The sequence below is a fragment of the Cryptomeria japonica genome, chromosome 1, assembly GCF_030272615.1.
Source record: "Cryptomeria japonica chromosome 1, Sugi_1.0, whole genome shotgun sequence".
NCBI classification, from domain to species: domain Eukaryota; kingdom Viridiplantae; phylum Streptophyta; class Pinopsida; order Cupressales; family Cupressaceae; genus Cryptomeria; species Cryptomeria japonica.
This window is the reverse complement of record NC_081405.1, coordinates 578,285,210-578,304,247: the sequence shown is the minus strand read 5'-3', so window position 1 is coordinate 578,304,247 and position 19,038 is coordinate 578,285,210.

Sequence of the window (19,038 nt, the reverse complement as noted above, 5' to 3'; positions counted from 1 at the left end):
TATGATAAGAGGTGTTGATTTGTGCTCCACCATTTTAAAAATTTGATGCTCTTTGATTGAATAAAGAATACAAGGTCAAGTGGTTTTTTTATACCCCATGAGGGTTTTTCAACTCAAGAAATCTTTGTGTTATCTAGTGTTGATTGTCTCATTCTGTGATATGTTGTTGCATTTAATGCTCTGATATCTTGTTCTTTCTCTTATCCATTTTTTAGTCAATTGCATGAATGATCAAAGTTGTCTATCAAAGCAGTCTACATCTATTTTTTTTAACTGATATTTTTTATATCTAAGGCATAAACAAAGTTGTTCATTTAGTTTCAGTTGAACAATTCAAAACATGCTTTTAACATTAGTCATGATGTCATTTATGGTACATTTTAAAGGTTTTGTTTTATCAGGTCATTATTGTTTACCCAAGGTCAAGTTGCATTCAATTCTGAAAGTTGTGAAAATCTATCACTCTGAGTCACTGGCCCCCCCTCTTAGAGTGTTTTTACTTACAAACAGGTGTCCCTGCTAATTACTACAAGAAGTGAAGGAAGAAGACCCATGATCTAACTAAAGCATTAATGGGGTCTATTATATATTGTTTATAGACTAGAAGAGTAGTTTATATACCTAACCCTATTTTATGAGCCTATGCTCACAAATTTCTTACCCAACATATCCAATGCAAGAACATCCAAGATTATTGCCGACTCTACATCGCCCAAAAAAACATTTTGAATATACTTTAGAAATTTTGTTTTGTTGTGCTTTTTACATCTCTCCATTCTAATGGATGTTAATTTCTTAACAATATCTTTCTCCCATCAGCATCACTTCGAGAATGTCATTGAAAATTAGACAAAGCATGGTCTCATGGAATCTCATATGCCTTAGAGGGAAATTGTTTCTTAAGGTGTGATACCTTGAGCAATTTCAATTAGTTGGTATAAATCTGATTTCCACACTTTTCGCAGCATCGTGGCTACATGGTTGTGCCGAATGGAAGCTTTGGAATATGGCATAAATATAGTCGCAACTTCTCTAGCAATCATGTATGCAGAATAGTGTTGATTTATTGCAATGCCCCTGTCATTATTCTTATCTTAGCTCTTATAAATAGTCATAGTATTGACATGACAAGTAAGTTATATTGAGACTTAATAAAGTGGCAATGAATTAATATAAGTCGACATGGTTTATATTATCAGGTTTTTACTTTGTTCTTTAGTCATTATCATGCCACTTATGATAGTGTAAATGACTTACTTGCATTTGATTAGCCAATGTATCAATGCACGTGATTTCATTTGTGAGGCATATCGAAGACACTTTTTTAATAAGACTATTTTAATACATGCAGACAATTCAATACATAATATGTGAACATGACATAAAGTATGGGTTAACTAATGTGGATGTGAGTAGCGAATTTTATGGCACATCATTTTAACTAGCAAGTTCATGAAATAAATTGACATGACAACATCTGTTTGATGACAGTTTTGGCACGTGAGTAGATCAATGTATAGTATGTTGACTTTTCATTACCCGGACCTCATATAGTGCAGAATTGAAATGGTTATCCATATTGAAAAAGTGGTTGAGTTTATTCCATGGGAATAGGGTAATCAAGTTCATTTTCATTCATCCAAAAGGCGGGCCCAAACTGTAGCTACCATGGTCCATTTGAAATACCAGAATCAATAGGCTTTTGTTAAAATCTTGCTTTGGGTTTCTAATATGGTCGATAATAATGAACGCTCAAATTTTTAGTGAACTGGTTGTGAGCTGAAAGTGGAGGTAAAGCAGATTTTTATGGATTTTGTGTTTCAAGCACCATGAAAGAGGTAATGTCGTTGAAACTGGAAAAGTAAATGTGAAAGAGATTGTTATTTTGAAATAGATTTATTTACCCTGGAATTGAAAATGGAAAGATTACTGAGTAAAGTTGCTGAGTTATTTTTATTCCTTTTGAGATTGCATAGAAAAGGTTTTCAGTTTTAAAGGAAATTGAATTAGTTCCTATAACTAGTTTTTTGGTTCAAAAAGTTGGGAACACTAGTTCAAAGATATCACTAAATTTAGGTTAACATTTTTTTTTGTATCTTCTCTATATATATGCAGCTTTAAGCATTTCTTTAAAGTTGAGAAAACACAAATAGAGCACATTGAAGGGGTTTTTCAAGAGAATATACATGTATCATAAAGAAGACTTTAAAATAGTTTTTTTAAAATTGTAAGGAAGGGTTTTCACAGTATTTAAACTATTGTTGGAAATAAAGAGGTTGTGTTACAGCTCTGATTTGATTCAAAGTTTCATTTAAAACCCTATACAGGTGTTTAGTTCTTATCTTTTGCAAATGGCTTTTTGCCATTAAACTTTCCAGATTCATGAAAAGTTATTATGATATCTTTCTATTACAAAAACAAGAGTTTTTGAGAAAAAATTAAATTCTTTGTTTTTGTACAGAGATTATCTTTTATATGATAAATATTTGTATTCATAGTATATATTATATAATGGGCTATAATGTAGATCTACTATTGTGTACCATTAAGATGTTATGATTACAACAGTTAATTGCAATTATAGGACCATAAGAGTATACAATGTTTGTTAAGTAATTCATTGAAAGAAGTGGTTGTTCCTCTAAAAGATTGGAACTTATGATAAGATGTGTTGAGTTGTGCTCCACCATTGTAAAAAGTTGATACTCTTTGATTAAATAAAGAAGACAGGTTTGAGTGGTTTTTTATACCCCAAGATTTGTCCACTCAGGAAATCTTTGTGTTATGTGGTGTTGATTATCTCATTTTGTGATATGTTGTTGCATTTATTACTCTGATATCTTGTTCTTTATCTTATATTTTTTTTAGTCAATTGCATGAATGATCAAAGTTGTCTGTCAAAGCAGTAAAAATCTATTTTTTTAAAATGATAAAGTTTTTATATCTAAGGCATAAACAAAGTTGTTCATTTAGTTTCATTTGGACAATTCATAACATGCTTTTAACATTAGTCATGATGTCATTTATGGTACATTTTAAAGTTTTTGTTTGGTTAGGTCATTATTGTTTACCCAAGGTCAAGTTGCATTCAAATATAAAAGTTACAAAATTCTATCACTTTGATTCACCTCCCCTCTCAGCATGTTTCCACTTCAAACAAGTGGTATCAGAGTGTAGGATTCTGCATTACATCTTCCCTAGGATAGATTCTGGTCTTGGAAGTCTTTCATGATGTCACATGTTGAAGAGGGGTATTTTGTCACTAGAGCTCCATTGTGGTATTAAACTGATTATGTGTTCTGAAAAATCAGAATGGAGACATATCTGATTTCCATAGATCTTGGTGTCTAGAATATTATTTGTAATATGTACACAATACCTACTACTATACCTATAGATCCTGATGGAAAAAATAAATATGAAATGTGTTGGCAATTGACACTCAATTGGTTGGTTTCAATATGTTGTCATTTATGGCAACATGGTCTCTTGTTCTGGCTTCATGTTTTGGTTAAGTTGTGTACCAGTAGGCACTTCACAGACACTTCACTAGCACCGACAACGACATCAACAGGATCGAATGATTTCTTTGGTTATTGGCAATGCAGGCCGACATGGTTTAGAATCAGGTTATCAGTATTGGAGGTCGACATCTTTTGGATCCGGTATTGGCAATTTTTTTTGATATTCATGTATTTATGTTATCTAGCCGACATGTATATTGATATTATAATTATCTTTGTAAGCCAACATAAAGCATGATAAATTGTATAAGGTATATAGGTTAGTAATATGGAAGGAAATAATGAAGGAGATGCGAAATATATGAGAGGGATCATGTATGTGAGGATATTTATATATGGGTTATTCCGGTAAAGGGTTTAGGGTTTCAGACCAAAATAGAGAGAGCTTAAACGAAACTATATTCAAGAATAGAAGATGTTATCTTAGTAGTGCATTCATTTCTCTAGATTGTAGTATGGACTTATATGTAGCCAATGAGTCCCCTTTTGTGATTGAGCAGTGTGTTGTACGTTGTAAGCCTTCCTGCAAGTGTAGGCCCTTATATTTTGTAAATGGCCAGTGGATTCATATTATGGATCACAAATCCTAACGTGGTTTTTCCTCTTTGTGATTTTCCATGTATAACTCTATGTGTTATGGTATTCATTTATATGATTGGCTTATTGGTTTCTTTACTTCTTTTAATTCTATAAGTACTAGTGTATTGGTCGGTGTATGCATGCTTTAATAAGGTTAAAATTGATCATACCGATAGAGCATTGACTCACCCCCCCCCCCCTCTCAGTTTTCTTGGATTCCAACAATTGGTATTAGGGCCTTGTGCCTTAGAGGAAGTTTAACAGCTTGAGGGAGATCTTGAATCCGGAATCCATAGATATGGGTTTGGAAAAGCAACTTGAGATGGTACTTAAAGATTATGATGCTGAAAGGATAAAGAACTTGAAGTTACAAAATAAATTGAATTATTCTCATGGATTTATTCTTGTCCTATAGGAGAGGTTGTCATCTATTCAAGCTAGGTGGAAGGAAATTTTGTAAAATTAGGATGATGAAAAGAAAGATGGGTAAAGCACAAAACTATGCCATGTTTCAGGCTAATTTATCAGCACAAGTCAATTTAAGTAATTCTAACTAAAAATTAATTTTAGTCAAACATATGGTCTATAGAGATTCATTATAGCTAAGTTATATATGGACCACAACTTGTCCAAATGGAAGTGTCTACTAAATGTATATTTTATACCACATTGGGTCGAATTGCCAAAAATAAATAAAAAATTAAAATAATCGATGTTTAAAGAACTTCCACTCTTGTAAATATATTTTTTTTGAAATGTAAAAATACCCTTTTATATATCTATAAGTGAATTTTCCAAAATATATATCTTTTAATCGTTTAATTCATTTCGATATTTTATATATATCTTTTAATCGTTTAATTCATTTTGATATTTTATATATATTTTTAATTTAAAGTAGGTCATCAGCACTAAAATATAAGGTTGATTGTCTTGTCAAGGAAAAATACTAAAATTTATTTAAAATTTTTGAAAAAAATATGATGCAATAGAGAAAGGAATCTATGTCAAGATGATATGATTATTTTCTAATTTGGATAAATAATCAAGAAAAAAGTTGGTGGGAATTGGAAAGAGTTATATTTCAGCACATGCAACTTTTCAAATTTATTGAAAAATATATATTTATAAAAAATCATAAAAAATATATCCATGCACTAAAGTAAAATCAATATACACAAAAAAATCGATCAAAACAAAGTAAAATTTACTAAATAAAGTGTGGTGGCTTGTTTAACTTAATTTTCAGCATTTTATCAGCAACTAAATTATACTGTTTAGTTTATTAAAAACCACATTCAAATGATTTTTTTAATTTTTTTCTAAAATTACAAACATAAATAGACAAAAGAAAATAAATTTTATTAGTTTACATAATTTCAAAATTCAAAACATGTATTTCAGTTTCTATTGATTTACTTTAAAAATTTGAATTAGCATTGACCATTTCCTTTATAAAAGTGTGACACAGCTTTGTACTTTTACCCAAATGCACTTAAGGAACAGTGTCAGAAGTTGAGTCAGGAGAACATGGTCATGAGAAATGAAATGCAAGCTATAACTATGAGAATATCTAAGGAGATTGAAGACCGGAAGAAAAAGGAAGAAAATCTTGTTTTATCTCAAAAGAACAAATTTGAAGAATGTGGTAGGTTAGTTCATGAGAATTATATGTTGAGAATTGATTTAGTACAATCCCAGAGTAATGAACAAGAGCTTGAGAGACAAATGATAATTTTCAGAGATGATCTAACTATTGCAAGTGAGTATAGAGAAAAATTCAAGATTAGTTCAGCACAGCTAGATGAGTTATTGAAGAGACAAAGGCAGAATGTAGATTCCAGTTGAATTGGATTTGAACAAGGATAGAGTTTTGGTACTACTAATGAAGATCAAAACCATAAGGCACAGATAAGGTAGTTCAATGCTTATAAATTTAATGGTCGATGTTTTGTTTGCAATAAATTTGGTCACATGGCTAGGCAATGTAGAAATAGAGCAAATCAAAACAATAATTTTGCTCCCAGTCAATGTTCTAAATGAAATAAGAATGGTCATAAAATAGAATATTGAAGAATGAATGTAAAATGTTATGCATGTGGAAAATTTGGACATATGGCTAATCAATGTAGGTCAATCAATTATACTAGTTTTAGCAGAGCAATTCAAAAGAACAATGTTACATGTTATGCATGTAATGAGGTTGGACATATTGCTAAATTATGTAGAAGCAGAAATCCACCGATTGGTAATGGAGGATCAAATGAGAAAGGGAAAGAAAAGGTTAATGAAATCTGACAAGATCATACCTAGAGATGGGTCAGGAAGTCAGAAGAACAATCTGTAGATGGGAATGTACCAGTTACTTATCTGACAAAGGAGGTTTCTCTTGCACTAGTAGGAATCTCAACCTGTAACTAAGGCAAGTGCCTTAGGGGTAGGAAAAAATTCATGAAGATGTTGCATATGCCTCGAGAAGAGATTTTAGAAGATGTTCCAAATATTGGAGATTCTTATCTAGCATGGAGATGTTTTATCGAGATCCGGTATCTTCCACTGGAAGTCATTGATGTCAATGAAAGATTAGGGTTTTTCTTGGAGGATAAAAGGTTGAATCTACTTAATTTTTTATCACCTTGCATTCAGAGAAATTAAAGGTGATTCAGTGTGATCAGATATCTTCTTGAGCGATTTCACCAATGATTGGAAGAAGTCTTTAAGGTTTTTCATCGGGAGCAATTCACAGGTATTTATCTTCAATTATTGATGTAGGATCATCATATGCACCTATCTTCATTGCAAATCCTACTATTGTTGATGTCAAGGACCGTCCTCAAGGCTGACTTTCAAGTGATATACGTATGTTGCAACCCTGGACAATTTTGTTGGTGCTTTTTCCTGTGTCTAGGAAGGAGTTGTGTATGTCAAAGGTGTAAGAGCTTACATCCACTGTCACATTGAGGATTTGGGAATGACTGATATTAAGAGCATGTACATGAATGAGCTAATGGGAGATTCTCGAAAGATTAAGCCTGAGTACAAGCACATTAGGGATTTAACATTTACCTACATTCTGGACATTCCCGAATTCGAAGATGAAATCATTAGGTATGTTTTGAGAAGAGTACATGGAGAGTTTATCTGGTTAGATAGACCATATAAGATAACAAAGGATGCCATCAAGACAATCACTGGTCTACCACAGGCTAGGCAGCGTCCAGATAAGAAGGTTTCTAATGATCATGTCATAAAGATTACTGATGCAACTTAGGACAGACGATCTATGAGAATCCATACTATCACCGACACAGACATCAGATTCAGTAGCATGGTCATCGATTATAAGGTAAATCAATCAAATCGACTAAATTTTGTTTCCAGCTCCTACATATTCATAGCTTATAATATGATGAGAGAAAATGAGAAATTGGATCTATGTGGTTGGATGTTGGATGAACTATTGATAAACCTAGGAAAGATTAAAGGAGAAAAGAAAGGGACTTTTTGGTATGGTAACCTAATTGTTTGTTTAATGCTATTTTTCATCAATGAGACTCCTGGTTTCGGGAAGAGACGATGGGAATTTGATATCCCGGTAGGGAGGCAACTGAAATAGTCGATTGTTACATCAGCTAGTTAAAGAGATGACAAAGTATGGGGTTATTTAAAGGCATTCCAGAAGGCTATTAAATCTAGAGAAAGGATTCCTAAGCACATTGTTGATAAATACTCAACTGACATATGTTTCATGGTGAAGAAAGATGAAACACTCATGGAAGCGGTCAAACTCCAGAAGATCAAGATTGAGGAGATGGTCTATGATGTTGATATATAGATTTTAGATGCTTATGCAAAAATATTGATTGATGCACCTATTGATGAAGTCAAGAAACCATATGGTACTGCTAAGAAGAAGACACAAGAGGTTGAAACTAAGTTCAACTAGAAGAAGAGAGAGAAGCAAGAAGGAAATGCATGTAATTTTATTGAAAAAGTTTCACAGGACATCGAAGCATTGATTGATGTTGTCCCAGAGAAAGGCGGGAAGAGAAAAGAACCAAAAGTATTCATTGATCCTATTGCATCTAAATCTGCATCTGAAGATGACACATCCTTGGCATTCAAAATGGTAATAAGGAAGAAAACTGAAGAAACCAAGGTAGAGACTAAAAAAGAACCAATTAGGAAAGCTACATTCAAGTTATCGACACAAAAATGAGCTCCAAAAGAAATACCTTCTGCTCCATCTGATACTAGAAGAAGGAAGAAGAAGGGTGACATTGATTTAGCAATTGAATCTGGTAATGTAACTGTCATTCCACCAAAGACATGTAGATTTGGTTAATGAGATTACTAAAGATGGTATGTTAAAGAATGTAGAGTTTTATTATGAATATTTAGAGGATGATGAACAAAGAGAGGTAGAGGAAGCAGTATTTTTATATTTGGATATATATAAAAAAGCCTTGATAGAAATTGAAAACCAAATACCAAAAGAATTGTATGATATGTTAGATGCTAGGATACTATAAAAAATGCAACAGGACAAGCATATAAAGATACAAGATTTGTTATCTGGTTGTGTTTCTATTGCTCCAGAGGAGATGGATAAGATGCTTGAGGTTGTAGATAAGAAAATCTTTAACAAAAAACATAACATAATTAGTCTTATGTAAGGTAGAGTAAATGAGATAATCAAGGATACCCACAAGGAATGGGTTAAGTATTTTGAAGAGAATCATGGCTTTTATACTTCACCAGAATAAAAAATAGATACTGCAGATATCTCGATTGAAGGGAAAGGAAAGGGTATTATGGGTACTTCACCCTCAATTTTCAAAACATTAAGATAGTAGAAATTAAGCCCTCAATAGATACAAATGTACAGGAAAATGTTAAGATACCAGAAAATACAGAGAGTGTAAAGATTGACAATGTACAGGATACTAATGTTGAAGACAACAATCCTCTAGATACAAATGTACAAGATGAGGTTATAGTTCCTAGGGAGGAATCAATAGTTACAGACACTGTACCAAGTGGCAAAGCCACCGGTGTAAGTGAGGAAGCTATAAAGGTTAAAACATCAGAGGAGAAGAAAGGGGAATCTAATAGGGAACTGGTAGTGAGTCCATAATTGTTGTAAATTAAAACCTCCTAGGTTGAAAAGAAAATCATAACTGAGATGAGCTCTATTGAACTCATGATGATGGTTGCATAGAAAATGATGGAGGGATCTATGGACAAAGGGATTATTGATCAGTCTATCATTGTTTCACATAGACTAGTCCTAGAGTGAAAGTTTGACAGAGAAGCGAGCCCATCCAACAAGCTTAAGATAATCACTGAGCACATTTCTAAGGATTTTCAATCCTTCTAGCAGATATGAAACTAGCAAGCATTGGAGAGGTTCACACAAGAAAAGAGAGCTACATTTGATCAAATGATTGAGTCTGAAAGGAAGGAAATCAATGATAAGTTGAAATTGATAGATAATTCTTTAAAGCAGTGTACAAATATTTATAAAGTATGTTCTTACATTTAATTTGGATAAGAAAATTAAGGATTCTCAGGAGAAAATTGCAAGTATACCCAATTCTTTTGATGGATTGAATTCATTGACGACTTCCATTGATGGTCAGATTTTGGTTTTGGAAGCCCAAGTTTCTGCTCTTGAGAAAGAGAAACACAAAATCATAAGAATATACAAAAGTCTTAGAGGTTTGGTGAGTCCTCGGCTGGATTCATTCAGTGTACATATGAAGGAGTGTATAGATATGGTTGGTAAGCCCACACTAGCAGATTTAAATGAGAAAGAGTCATTTGCCCATATGCTAAATGGACTTTTATCTATTTTTGGTACTTTCAAATCTAGTTGGGATACTTATCTTCAGCTATTGGAGAAGGCATGTCCAAATATTTTTAAATATATTAAGCTTCAGCAAGGTATTTTTAGGATATTTATTGTATAGTATCTTTCATTCTTCATCCCAGTTTTGAATTTTTGGTATTCTTTTTGGAATTTTTTATGGCATTGATGTCAAAGGGAGAGAGATATTGATGTGAAAAATAAAAAGAGGGAGTTGTATACATTAAAGGGAGTATATAGATGGAAAACTATGGAAGTATGGAATATTTTCTATTGATGGATATTCAACTCAGGGGGAACAAGATTAGGAAGATGAATTTGGCAGATCAAACCATGATCATTTTTCACATGAGTGTTGCCATCAATGCCAAAGGGGGAGATTTTTGGCAATTGACACTCAATTGGTTGGTTTCAATATGTTGTCACTAATGGCAACATGGTATCTTGTTCTGGCTTCATCTTTTGGTCCATTTGTGTATCGACAGGCACTTCATAGACTATTCACCAGCACCGGCACCGACACGAGCAAGATGGAAGGATTTCTTTTGTTACCGATAATGCAAGCTGACATGATTTAGAATCAGGTTATTAGTATTGGAGGCTGACACCTTTTGGATCTGGCATGTGAATCTCTTTTTTATATTCACATATTTATGTTTTCTAATCGACATGTATATTGATATTGTAATTATCTTGGTAAGCCAACATAAGGCCTGATAAATTGTATAGGGTATATAGGTCAGTTGGATTAGATCATTTTGATATATGATGTGAATGTGTAATTCAGAAGGAAATAATGAAGCAGATGCAAAATATATGATAGAGATCATGTGTGTGAGGATATTTATATAAGGGTTATTCTGGTAAAGGGTTTAGGGTTTCAGAATAGAATAGACAAAACTTAACTGCAACTCTATTCAGCCATAGAAGATGCTATCTTAGTAGTTCATTCAGTCCTTCGGATTGTAGTCTAGATTTATATCTAGTCAATGAGGTTGTTTTTGTGATTGAGCAATGTGCTCTAGGCTGTAATCCTTCCTACAAGTGTAGGCCCCTATATTTTATAATATCTCTTCATATGGCCAGTGGATTGATATTGTGGGTCACAAATCCCACCGTGGTTTTTTCTCTTTGAGGTTTTCCATGTATAACTCTGTGTGTTATGGTATTCATTTATGTTATTGAATTATTGGTTGCTTTACTTCTTTCAATTCTATATGTACTAATATATCGGTTGGTGTATGCATGATTTAATAAGGTTAAACTTGATCATACCTATAGAAAACTGATTCACCCCTCGTCTCAATGTTCTTGGATTCAAACAAAATGAGTGCAAGAGCCAAACATGCAATATTGTATGGTCTGACTAAAGATGTCTTTGTACAGATCATGCACTATAAATCTGCTCATGAAATATGGGAAGAACTTAAAAATATTTATCAAGGAAATGAAAAGGTCAAACAATCCAAAATACTTAACCTCAAAATTCAGTTTGAGGAAATGAAAATGAGAGATGATGAGAAAATAGTTGAATATTTTTTGAGAATTGATGAAGTTGTTAATGGGATGAGAGGATTAGGTGAAGAAGTAGATAAACTCACAGTGGTTAATGTTAGGTCCTGGAGACAACTAAGAGGAGGGGGGGGGGGGGTGAATCAGTTGTCAAATAAATTTAAACCAAAAACAACTTATCCAAACCGAATGCTTAATACTGGTAAACCAAACTTTATGCCTGTAGACAATTTATTAGTTAATTGCAATACCGGTAAAGATTAATGCATGAAACAAAAAGACAATAACATCCACAACACATAACACCAATATTTGTACATGGAAACCCTGTAAGGGGAAAAACCACGATGGGAAACCTTACCCACAATCTGATGATACTACTACAGATAGTATGCGTATACAAATGGGGTCTGCACATGCAAAAAGGCCAAGCACCTCGAGCTCACTGCTCAAACACAAATAGGAGTCACAATGACTACAATTGGATGGTTAAATCCAATAATGATGTATTTCTCAAAATAGCATCTTCATATGTTGGATTCAGTGCAGGTTTAGTTCTGATTGCCTTCACAAAAACCTTCCTTCAACCTTCAAATGATGTCTACCTGTATAGCTCTACTTATTCTTGCATATACCTTCTTACAATTCATTTCTTCAATCACCCATCAATCTTACAAATAAGATCTTACATATATACCATAACCTAAGACCAATTTTAGTAGGTCGGATCTAAAAGATATTACAATAAAAACAATTTACAAGTAAATCAATAACCGATGCAATAACTGATACAACATGTTGGCTTAATATATTTTAGACCAATAATAAATTATCTCCAAAGCGTGTCGTGCTGATCTGGAATGGATAAGCCTGTTGTTGCTTATTTTGGACCTATTTGCCGATAACAACAAATTTGCAAACACGAATGTACCAATGAACAAATCTCTAAGACAAAGTGTCCAAATGATGTCTTCAACATAGCCAAGTGTTTTCCATGTCATTCCAAGTGTCGGTGAACAATATATCTTGTCGGTGAACTAGATACTGATGACTGTACATAAAGTCACTTGCTTGCCGGTGAACATTTGCCAATTCTCCAAAGTGTCAGATATGATAAGTGTTAATATGTGTTGACATCAATGACAAAACCATATCAACATATCCAAAATACCAACAATCTCCCCCTTTGGCATTGATGGTAACACAAGATGGAAAAACCATCAAAGTGCCAAAACAGAAATGCCAAATACCAAAAACCAACAATCTCCCAAAAGAGATTATAACTAGAAATCAAAATTCAGATACAGAGAGTAATCAACCTCTCCCAAAATAACAATCTCTCCCCAAGTCTCTCCTCCTAGGGGTAACATGATTTTTCCTTGTGTTTTTCCATATCAATCTCTCCCCCTTTGACATCAAATGCCAAAGCCAATGCAAAAACCAAGTTTAAATACAAAATACCGATCAATTCAGTATACCAACTACTCCCCCTAAGAATTAGCTCTCCTCATCAAATCTGGAATAAAAGATTTCTTTGTCTAATTCTGCTATTGATAAAGATATGCAACTTTGTTTCTTACTCAACCAAGAAATTAGTCTGCTTCCAAGAAAAAATGCTTCGTCAGTGGTAATTTTTCTGTCATCCATATCTCCTGCCCATTTTTCATTTGTGTATGCACATAATTCAAATTTTTTATCTCTAGGATACCATAGGCCAAGATTTGTAGTGCCTTGTAAGTATCGGAAAATCCTTTTTACAACTAATTCATGATTTTCTCTAGGATTACTCTGAAATATTGAAACAATTCATACTCCATTCATAATATTAGGTCTTGTTTGTGTCAAATACAGTAAACCTCCTATCATAGATTTGTACATAGTTAGATTGACAAGTGTAGATTCATCCCTTAGTGATAATTTTTTTAGTAACTCCTTCAAGTACTTAGATTGACTTAAGAATATACCTTTGTCAGTCTATCAAATCTGCAATCCTAAAAAGAATTTTATCTCTCCAATCATAGACATTCCAAATTCTTGTTGCATTTCAATAGAAAAGTCTTTACATAAGCCATCTTCTCGTCCAAAGATTATATCATCAACAAAAACTTCTATAACCAAGATGTCATCATTAGTAACTTTATAGTATAAGTTACTATCAGCACTACCTTTAGAAAAACCAATCTTCAAAAGATATTTATCCAATCTAGTATACCAAGCTCTTGGAGCTTGCTTCACTCCATACAACACTTTCCTTAACTTGCAAACCATATCTTTGTTATCTGTCAAAGAAAATCCATCAGTTTGCTCAATGTAAACTTCTTCTTCAAGATATCCATTCATAAATGCACATTTAATATCCATTTGATATACTTTGTAGTTCTTGTGTGCTGCAAAAGCCAAGAATAATCTGACTGCCTTAATTCTAGTTACCGGTGCAAAGGTTTCATTATAAACAATTCCTTCTTTCTGAGAATATCCCTTACACACTAGTCTTGCTTTATTTATGATTTCCTTACTGTCTTCAATAAGTTTGTTTCTGAATACCCATTTTGTTCCAATTACATTTTTGTCTTTAGGCTGGGGAACTAATGTCCATGTATTATTCTTTTCAATTTTCTCTAATTCTTCTTCCATAGCTTTAATCTGGTGTTTATCTTCACATGCCTCATTAATTGATGATGGTTCAATTTGAGAAATAAGACATACCTCTTCATTTACCAGTCTTCCTCTTGTCATAACTCCTTGATACTTGTTCCCAATTATCTGATTTTCAAGAGTGGTTCAATCTTACATACCGGGGTGTCTTCATTTGTTGCAATTCCTCTATTACAGTGGAATTTTTAGATGATACCGATGTAACTGGATATTCAATTTTTATTGGTTGGTTCAATGTAGGTTCATTTGTCAGTATCTCTGTTTCCGGTTCAAAGTCTATATACCTTGAAGTTCCTCTAAACTTTTGATCAATTTTCACATTTGTACTCTAAACAATTTTCTGCAATCTTTTGTTAAAAAATCTATATGCTTTGCTCTTAGATGAATAACCAAGAAATATTCCTTCATCACTTCTAGGATCAAATTTTCCAATATAATCATCTCTTCTAATATAGCATTTACTTCCAAATATTCTGAAATATTTAAGAGTAGGAGTAATGACAAACCATAGTTCATGAGGGGTCTTACCAATTTCCCCTTTGATTGAACTTTTTTGAATGTATAGACCATTGTACTTACTGCCTCTCTCCAATATACATGTGGTAGATTTGCTTCAGATAACATACTTCTAGCTACATCCAAGATAGTTCTATTTTTCCTTTCTACAAATCCATTCTACTGTGGTGTCCACGATGCTGATAATTGTCTTCTAATTCCATTTACTTCACATAATGTATTAAATTCCTTAGATGTAAATTCACCTACTTGATCTGATCTCAGACATTTAATTTTCTTACCAGTTTTAGTTTCTACCATCACCTTGAATAGTTTGAACTTCCCAAGTTCTTCTAATTTTTCTCTGAGAAAAGTAACCCAACAAATTCTAGAATAGTCATCAATGATTATCATCAAATATGTATCACCTTGTAAGCTTTTAGTTCTAGTTGGACCAGATAAATCAATATGAATTAAGTCAAGATCATTATTGGATTTTTTTGGAATACTTTTAAAAGATGTTCTAGCTTGTTTTTCAAATTGACATTCCTTACATACCGGATTGTGAGGTTTAACAATCTTAGGTAAATCTCTAACTGCCTTAGTTGTACTAATTTTTACAACGCAATCAAAATTTACATGAGAGAGTCTCTTATGCCATAGCCAACTTTCATCAATATGTGCAATCAAGCATATCTTTTCACTATTATTCAAATGAAAGATGTTACCTCTAGTTTGGTTACCGGTTGCAATTTCCAAACCATTTTTGTTCATAATTTTGCATTTCCCATTCTTCAATTGTAACTGAAATCCTTTTTCAACTAATTGAACAACACTCAAAAGATTATGACTTAAACCTTCAACATAGTAAGCATTATCGGTATTATGCTTACCATAAAGAGATATAGTACCTTTTCCTTTGATCAAACAAGCTTCATCATCTCCAAATCTTACTAGACCTCCATTATATTCCTAAAAGTTCAAGAATTTACCTTTATCACCAGTCATATGATGTGAACATCCTGAATCAATGATCCATTCATTCTTAACTTCTATTTTAGCTGACAGGGCCTGCTTTATCGGTTGAATAGTAGGTGTCGGTTGATCTTCTATTATAGCAACAAAAACCCATCCATTGTCTGTCGGATCCTCATCATAATCATCAGTGACTCCTTCATCAGCAAGATAACAAGATTTATCTTTATTCTTCTTAAATCTACATCTTTGATAGTTAGGGTTAGGCTTGTATGTTCTTCTATCTTCTTCTCTTAATCTAGCATGTCTATCAGGGCATCTTGAAGCCATATGACCAATCTTATTATAGTTAAAACATTTAAAAGGTTCTTTACCTTCGTACTTACTTCCAACTAGACCTTTAGGCATTTTTCTTGCAAATAGTGCTTCAAGTTCTTCAAGTTCTTCATTTTCTCTCCCGCTTTCTTCAAGTTCTCTTTCATGAAAGGCTTTTCAATCAGATTTGTCAAATGATGGTGCAGATGATGTTAATGCCTTAAAAGATAAATATGTGTTTATATTAGCAACAACACCAAATTCCTCAATTTTAAAAGATGAAAGTTTTCCAATCAATGTGTCTCAAGTTACTGATGTATTAGGCATTTTTCTTAACTCATTTATAGAAGTAACTTTCATTTTGTATGCCGGTGGAAATCCTCCTAAAACTTTGGAAACAATTTCATCTTCACTTAATGTTCCTCCATAATATTTAATACTCAAAATAATTTCATTAACTCTTTCCATAAAAGAAAAAATCCTTTCATCTTCTTCCATTTTCAGATTTTCATACCTGACTCGGAAGCTTTCAAGTTTTACAATTTTGACTATGGAATCTCCTTCATTCAGTGTTTCCAAATGGTCCCAAATAGCTTTAACACTAGATCTATCTGATAATCCCATGATTTGATGATCTAACAATGCGCTCAAACGTGCTTCTCTTGCTTTGCAATCATTTTCTTCATCTTTTCCTAAGGTAGGTGGATTAGGTTGATTTTGAGTAGGAGAAATATAGCCATTCTTTGTAACTTCCTAAATGCCCTTCCCAATGCAATTCAGATGTGTCTCCATCCCAATCTTCCATATCCCATAGTTGGTTCCATCAAGTTTAGGACTGTCCTTCCTGCAATAGTTAGAAGACATTGGATCTCCTCAAGCTGTTAAACTTCTACAAAAAGAGGACTAAGCTTTGATACAAATTGTTAGGTCCCAGAGACAACTAAGAAGGGGGGGGGGGTGAATCAGTTGTCAAATAAATTTAAAAGCAAAACAAATTATCCAAACCAAATGCTTAATACCGGTAAACCAAACTTTATGCCAGTAGACAATTTATCAGTTAATTGCAGTACCGGTAAAGATTAATGCATAAAATAGAAAGACAATAACATCCACAACACATAACACCAATATTTGTACATGGAAACCCTCTAAGGGAAAAAACAATGGTGGGAAACATTACCCACAATCTGATGATACTACTATAGATAGTATGTGTATACAAATAGGGTATGCACATGCAGAAAGGCCAAGTGCCTAGAGCTCACTGCTCAAACAAAAATAGGAGTCACACTAACTACAATGAGATGGTTAAATCCAATAATGATGTACTACTCAAAATAGCATCTTCATATGATGGATTTAGTATCGGTTTACTTCTTATTGCCTTAACCAAAACCTTCCTTCAACCTTCAAATGTTGTCTACATGTATAGCTCTGCTTATTCTCGCATATACCTTCTTACAATTCCTTTCTTCAATCACCCATCGATCTTACAAATAAGATCTTAAATATATACCATAACCTAAGACCTATTTTAGTAGGTCGGCTCTAAAAGATATTACAATAAAAACAATTTACAAGTAAATCAATAACCGATGCAATAACCAATACAACATGTCGGCTTAATGCATTTACAACAATAATATATCATCTCCAAAGCGTCTCATGTTGATTTGGACTAGATAAGCCTGCCAATGCTTATTCTCGACCTATTTGCCGGTAACAACAAATATGCAAAACACAAATATACCAATGAACAAATCTCCAAGACAAAGTGTCCAAACGATGTCTTCGACATAACCATGTATTTTCCATATCATTCCAAGTTCCGGTGAACAATATATCCTATCAGTGAACCAGATACCGGTGATTGTGCATAAAGTCACTTGCTTGCCGATGAACATTTGCCAATTCTCCAAAGTGCTAGATAAGTGTTAATAGGTGTTGACATCAATGATAAAACCATATCAACATATCCAAAATACCAATAGTTAAGAAGGTCATTAGAACCTTATTTCCTAAATATGAATTCACAGTGGTTAAGAAGGTCACTAGAACTTTAATTAGCTTATGTTAGATGCTTTTCAAGGAACTTTGATAGCTTTTGATAGCTAATTAAAGTTCTAATGACCTTCTTAAAACAAAGAAGAAAGAGGATTTGGATAGTGAATCAGCATTGTCTAATTCTCTTGAGGCTCTCTTAGTGAGAATTCTCAAAAATAAATATAGAAGCAAGTTGCCACTCAAGTTTTTTAACTGTGGCAACGCTGGTCACTATGCAGTCCAATGTCCTCCTGCTGATCAAAACAATGATGATGATCAGAATGAAAAATATTATAAGAAAAAAAAATTTAGCCCTAATAAGAAATTCAATTTTAACAACTTCAAAAAGAAAAAATGTCTATTCAGTAAAGAAGACTTTGATGATGAGTTAGATGACTTTTTAGGTGATGAGTGTAAAACCTTAATCATTGCTGAAATTGATATGCCTAAAATTTCAAGCAGTAAAGCTAACAGTCAGTTGAATAGTCAATCTATTTTAGAAAATAGTGAGATAAACCTTGAAGGTGCTTTGTTCCCTTCAAGAAATTAAAAAACTCAAAAAACATGTTTCCTCTCAGGAAAAAAGTTCAAATCATTTGACTATTTCTTTGCAAACTAAGTTAGATGACTCTAAAAGAGTTATAGAGAATCTCATATCAGTACTCTCATAGAAAGAAAAGGAGATTCAAACTCTCAAACAACAAGTTGGTACTCTCACCAAGCAAGTGGAAGAACATGAGATAACTATCACTTGCACAATATGCTTGGAAAACAAAAGCAACCTGATAGCTCTAGTGAATGTCCCAAATCTACAAATTAGGATGTGATAACTAATAGTAAAAAGTCATCATTTGAGAACAAGTGGAAGAGTTTCAGATAAACAAGTATTTTGGTTTTTCTAATATGATTAGATGTTTCAAATGTAATACAGTTGGTCAGACCTCTAGACAATGCAAACAAAATAAGCCTACTATTGAAAAGGCTTGGAGACCCAACCTTGTTGAGAACAGAGAACAATCCATATGCTTGTTCAAACTAGTTTTCTTTCTAATAACAAAACTTTGTGGGTTG